Here is a 7,166-nt window from a genome sequence, read left to right on the forward strand (position 1 = left end):
GCCGTTTTACTTGTTTTTATTTGTTATAGTGGATAACTTTGAATATTTTTCGAAATGTCATTTGGAATTTTCGATTATAATTTATTTTTTAATAAATGTGAAATCTTTCTACGGTAACAAAAATTGTTAACAATGGACAAAATATTGTTTTATGTAACAATGTATTTGCGATTATTGCAAACAAAACTATTGTTAATTCAGGAGATTCTCGACAAAGTAAAAAAGTAAGACGTTTTAAAAATATTCTATTAATTTGTTCTATATTTATCCAGTATTTCTATAGATGTTTCTTTTTAATTCTTAATATAATGATTAAATCGAACATACTCAATGTAAATTAAATTTATATTCGATAGAATGTCAAAGAAATGCAGTAAAAATAGCGTTCTGCGAAATAAGTTTGATTTGTTTGATCCAAAATCTGTAAATTTTTAACTTCAACTGATATATATTTTCATTTGGCTCTTAACGACCTTTTGGTTCTAAGAGGGCCTTTTTAACAACGCTTGTCAGGAATCCGACTGGATAGGTGAAGGGGCCCGACATACTCGAGACAGACCAACTCTTTCCAAAATTTCTTCGAATGTTCGCCCGAATTCGATTCCGAGTTCGTCAAAGCTGTAGGCAGCTCACTGACAGACCTTAATTACTTATTAATGACATATTTCTTGTAATATTTTATAAAATAATTACTTTAATAGCTGAAAGTTTTAAGTTCGCTAGAACAAACTAAATTATCTTTTAAGATGACTTTGAACTTTCATACTATTTGATTAGATTAATGGAATGAAGTACACGGGTTCCGAAACGTGGGTACCTCCGTCCTCCGAAGAGGGTTTTCTATGAGAAACTGGCCTGTATTTATGTGTCAGACACGCCAAGAAAATCCAAAAAATTCCACGTGTTTAGTCCGTTGGTCAGGAACGAACCCACATCCAACTACAAGTGTTCAATAGTCAGCAGTCATTGGTTTTATCCGCTCGGCCATTAGTGAGCAACTTTGTATTAACTAAGAGTATTGGAGTATTCGAGTTTTATTTTAATTTTCTCGATAAGATTTCACTTATTATTAGAAAACTTATATTTTAATTTCAATCTGATAAAAGTTTCTATCAATAATTGCAGCAATTTTAAATTTTTATGTCATATTTCTAATTTTTAATTTGATCTCTGGCGTGTTGAATCGACATAGATTTGAATGGGCTGTAAATACTGTTCTTAAATTTTGTAATACGAATGACATACCTACACATCAAGGCTCTGGAGTTTCGGAGTCGCGAGTCGTCAAAAATTTCCCCGATTCCGACTCCTTTTTATTTTTCCAACTTGTTATGTATATTAAAAAACGAAAAAGTATTTGAATCGTGTCATATTCGACCCTCTGACTTTTTTGCAAATCTATACGTTTGGAAATATCTCGAACCCCGAAAATGTCAAAACACGGAAAAATTCGCACGTGCATGCGCTTATTTTGGCGTCTAATTTGTTTAATTTCTTTATTCTATTCTGAAAAATTAAACAATACCTCAGAATGAGTAAAGTAACAGAATTTGGCACAGTATCGTGTGTATAAAGGGGGTTAATGCTATTAAATTTTGGTTCTTAATTAAAGGTCGACAGGGTAGAGACATAGAAGGGGTCATGTGTCATATCTAGTGTGGTCGGACTTAATGAATATTTTATTCGTTATTAGCATTCGCATTCTTATAATATAATCGAGATGGGTTAATAATAATAATAATAAGGTCCGAGTTCAAACGGTTAGGAGTTGAAAGTTGAAATTTGGTACACAGTTAGGATACGTTAAATACGATAAATTTTCCTGTATAAAACACGAAGAAATGTTTGACTTTCAAATAACGCAATGGTTTGAAATTTCTTAAAAGTATTTCGTAAGTTCAGAATATACTTTAACGGTCACTTCATTTAAACAGAATATTTTGTTATGATATTAATATTACTGGAGCGTTATCCTGTAAATAAAAAAACCAATTGTCTGGAGTCTCCAGCAGCAAGGAGCGTTAAACTAATCTCTTCCAAAAAATATTTCTACCAAGAAATTACTTCAAAAAAATATGTGAAATCAACACTATACTTGGCCCCCGAATTCAAATTTGCATGGAACCCTTGAAGCTATAACGCGCTATTGAGAAACATTACATTTTTGTTACACGTCTGAGTATTGAGTTACAGTTTGTCATACATATTTTTATTAAAGACTCTACCAAATGCTCAATTATAAGTATTAATCTCAAGTAAAATTATTATTCATTACTTTCATACAAAGCAGAACACGTTAAATACAAATAATTTCGATTAGCAAATGTTTAAAATCATTTTAATATAATGTTCACTATTATTATACATTCAGAAAGAACACCTAACAAAAAATAATACAAATTAATTAATAATACTAAAAATGGTAAAAGCATGTAATACGATATCATTTCAGGAGTAAGAGTGTTATTTTCAGGTTACGGTGTTACTATCAGGACGTGGTGGGATGGCGAATGGCCTCGCTGTTTCTATAAAATGCCACAAGAGTCCTACGACGGTAACACAACGTGGCGAGATCATGCCGCCACTAAAATAAGCATGAAATCCATCGGACGTGTGCATACTCAGGTAAGAGTGTTATTTTCAGGTTACGGTGTTACTATCAGGACGTGGTGGGATGGCGAATGGCCTCGCTGTTTCTATAAAATGCCACAAGAGTCCTACGACGGTAACACAACGTGGCGAGATCATGCCGCCACTAAAATAAGCATGAAATCCATCGGACGTGTGCATACTCAGGTAAGAGTGTTATTTTCAGGTTACGGTGTTACTATCAGGACGTGGTGGGATGGCGAATGGCCTCGCTGTTTCTATAAAATGCCACAAGAGTCCTACGACGGTAACACAACGTGGCGAGATCATGCCGCCACTAAAATAAGCATGAAATCCATCGGACGTGTGCATACTCAGGTAAGAGTGTTATTTTCAGGTTACGGTGTTACTATCAGGACGTGGTGGGATGGCGAATGGCCTCGCTGTTTCTATAAAATGCCACAAGAGTCCTACGACGGTAACACAACGTGGCGAGATCATGCCGCCACTAAAATAAGCATGAAATCCATCGGACGTGTGCATACTCAGGTAAGAGTGTTATTTTCAGGTTACGGTGTTACTATCAGGACGTGGTGGGATGGCGAATGGCCTCGCTGTTTCTATAAAATGCCACAAGAGTCCTACGACGGTAACACAACGTGGCGAGATCATGCCGCCACTAAAATAAGCATGAAATCCATCGGACGTGTGCATACTCAGGTAAGAGTGTTATTTTCAGGTTACGGTGTTACTATCAGGACGTGGTGGGATGGCGAATGGCCTCGCTGTTTCTATAAAATGCCACAAGAGTCCTACGACGGTAACACAACGTGGCGAGATCATGCCGCCACTAAAATAAGCATGAAATCCATCGGACGTGTGCATACTCAGGTAAGAGTGTTATTTTCAGGTTACGGTGTTACTATCAGGACGTGGTGGGATGGCGAATGGCCTCGCTGTTTCTATAAAATGCCACAAGAGTCCTACGACGGTAACACAACGTGGCGAGATCATGCCGCCACTAAAATAAGCATGAAATCCATCGGACGTGTGCATACTCAGGTAAGAGTGTTATTTTCAGGTTACGGTGTTACTATCAGGACGTGGTGGGATGGCGAATGGCCTCGCTGTTTCTATAAAATGCCACAAGAGTCCTACGACGGTAACACAACGTGGCGAGATCATGCCGCCACTAAAATAAGCATGAAATCCATCGGACGTGTGCATACTCAGGTAAGAGTGTTATTTTCAGGTTACGGTGTTACTATCAGGACGTGGTGGGATGGCGAATGGCCTCGCTGTTTCTATAAAATGCCACAAGAGTCCTACGACGGTAACACAACGTGGCGAGATCATGCCGCCACTAAAATAAGCATGAAATCCATCGGACGTGTGCATACTCAGGTAAGAGTGTTATTTTCAGGTTACGGTGTTACTATCAGGACGTGGTGGGATGGCGAATGGCCTCGCTGTTTCTATAAAATGCCACAAGAGTCCTACGACGGTAACACAACGTGGCGAGATCATGCCGCCACTAAAATAAGCATGAAATCCATCGGACGTGTGCATACTCAGGTAAGAGTGTTATTTTCAGGTTACGGTGTTACTATCAGGACGTGGTGGGATGGCGAATGGCCTCGCTGTTTCTATAAAATGCCACAAGAGTCCTACGACGGTAACACAACGTGGCGAGATCATGCCGCCACTAAAATAAGCATGAAATCCATCGGACGTGTGCATACTCAGGTAAGAGTGTTATTTTCAGGTTACGGTGTTACTATCAGGACGTGGTGGGATGGCGAATGGCCTCGCTGTTTCTATAAAATGCCACAAGAGTCCTACGACGGTAACACAACGTGGCGAGATCATGCCGCCACTAAAATAAGCATGAAATCCATCGGACGTGTGCATACTCAGGTAAGAGTGTTATTTTCAGGTTACGGTGTTACTATCAGGACGTGGTGGGATGGCGAATGGCCTCGCTGTTTCTATAAAATGCCACAAGAGTCCTACGACGGTAACACAACGTGGCGAGATCATGCCGCCACTAAAATAAGCATGAAATCCATCGGACGTGTGCATACTCAGGTAAGAGTGTTATTTTCAGGTTACGGTGTTACTATCAGGACGTGGTGGGATGGCGAATGGCCTCGCTGTTTCTATAAAATGCCACAAGAGTCCTACGACGGTAACACAACGTGGCGAGATCATGCCGCCACTAAAATAAGCATGAAATCCATCGGACGTGTGCATACTCAGGTAAGAGTGTTATTTTCAGGTTACGGTGTTACTATCAGGACGTGGTGGGATGGCGAATGGCCTCGCTGTTTCTATAAAATGCCACAAGAGTCCTACGACGGTAACACAACGTGGCGAGATCATGCCGCCACTAAAATAAGCATGAAATCCATCGGACGTGTGCATACTCAGGTAAGAGTGTTATTTTCAGGTTACGGTGTTACTATCAGGACGTGGTGGGATGGCGAATGGCCTCGCTGTTTCTATAAAATGCCACAAGAGTCCTACGACGGTAACACAACGTGGCGAGATCATGCCGCCACTAAAATAAGCATGAAATCCATCGGACGTGTGCATACTCAGGTAAGAGTGTTATTTTCAGGTTACGGTGTTACTATCAGGACGTGGTGGGATGGCGAATGGCCTCGCTGTTTCTATAAAATGCCACAAGAGTCCTACGACGGTAACACAACGTGGCGAGATCATGCCGCCACTAAAATAAGCATGAAATCCATCGGACGTGTGCATACTCAGGTAAGAGTGTTATTTTCAGGTTACGGTGTTACTATCAGGACGTGGTGGGATGGCGAATGGCCTCGCTGTTTCTATAAAATGCCACAAGAGTCCTACGACGGTAACACAACGTGGCGAGATCATGCCGCCACTAAAATAAGCATGAAATCCATCGGACGTGTGCATACTCAGGTAAGAGTGTTATTTTCAGGTTACGGTGTTACTATCAGGACGTGGTGGGATGGCGAATGGCCTCGCTGTTTCTATAAAATGCCACAAGAGTCCTACGACGGTAACACAACGTGGCGAGATCATGCCGCCACTAAAATAAGCATGAAATCCATCGGACGTGTGCATACTCAGGTAAGAGTGTTATTTTCAGGTTACGGTGTTACTATCAGGACGTGGTGGGATGGCGAATGGCCTCGCTGTTTCTATAAAATGCCACAAGAGTCCTACGACGGTAACACAACGTGGCGAGATCATGCCGCCACTAAAATAAGCATGAAATCCATCGGACGTGTGCATACTCAGGTAAGAGTGTTATTTTCAGGTTACGGTGTTACTATCAGGACGTGGTGGGATGGCGAATGGCCTCGCTGTTTCTATAAAATGCCACAAGAGTCCTACGACGGTAACACAACGTGGCGAGATCATGCCGCCACTAAAATAAGCATGAAATCCATCGGACGTGTGCATACTCAGGTAAGAGTGTTATTTTCAGGTTACGGTGTTACTATCAGGACGTGGTGGGATGGCGAATGGCCTCGCTGTTTCTATAAAATGCCACAAGAGTCCTACGACGGTAACACAACGTGGCGAGATCATGCCGCCACTAAAATAAGCATGAAATCCATCGGACGTGTGCATACTCAGGTAAGAGTGTTATTTTCAGGTTACGGTGTTACTATCAGGACGTGGTGGGATGGCGAATGGCCTCGCTGTTTCTATAAAATGCCACAAGAGTCCTACGACGGTAACACAACGTGGCGAGATCATGCCGCCACTAAAATAAGCATGAAATCCATCGGACGTGTGCATACTCAGGTAAGAGTGTTATTTTCAGGTTACGGTGTTACTATCAGGACGTGGTGGGATGGCGAATGGCCTCGCTGTTTCTATAAAATGCCACAAGAGTCCTACGACGGTAACACAACGTGGCGAGATCATGCCGCCACTAAAATAAGCATGAAATCCATCGGACGTGTGCATACTCAGGTAAGAGTGTTATTTTCAGGTTACGGTGTTACTATCAGGACGTGGTGGGATGGCGAATGGCCTCGCTGTTTCTATAAAATGCCACAAGAGTCCTACGACGGTAACACAACGTGGCGAGTTCATGCCGCCACTAAAATAAGCATGAAATCCATCGGACGTGTGCATACTCAGGTAAGAGTGTTATTTTCAGGTTACGGTGTTACTATCAGGACGTGGTGGGATGGCGAATGGCCTCGCTGTTTCTATAAAATGCCACAAGAGTCCTACGACGGTAACACAACGTGGCGAGATCATGCCGCCACTAAAATAAGCATGAAATCCATCGGACGTGTGCATACTCAGGTAAGAGTGTTATTTTCAGGTTACGGTGTTACTATCAGGACGTGGTGGGATGGCGAATGGCCTCGCTGTTTCTATAAAATGCCACAAGAGTCCTACGACGGTAACACAACGTGGCGAGTTCATGCCGCCACTAAAATAAGCATGAAATCCATCGGACGTGTGCATACTCAGGTAAGAGTGTTATTTTCAGGTTACGGTGTTACTATCAGGACGTGGTGGGATGGCGAATGGCCTCGCTGTTTCTATAAAATGCCACAAGAGTCCTA

Source organism: Centruroides vittatus, unplaced genomic scaffold (genome assembly GCF_030686945.1).
Source record: "Centruroides vittatus isolate TY-2023 unplaced genomic scaffold, ASM3068694v2 contig_468, whole genome shotgun sequence".
In the NCBI taxonomy this organism is placed as follows: Eukaryota; Metazoa; Arthropoda; class Arachnida; order Scorpiones; family Buthidae; genus Centruroides; species Centruroides vittatus.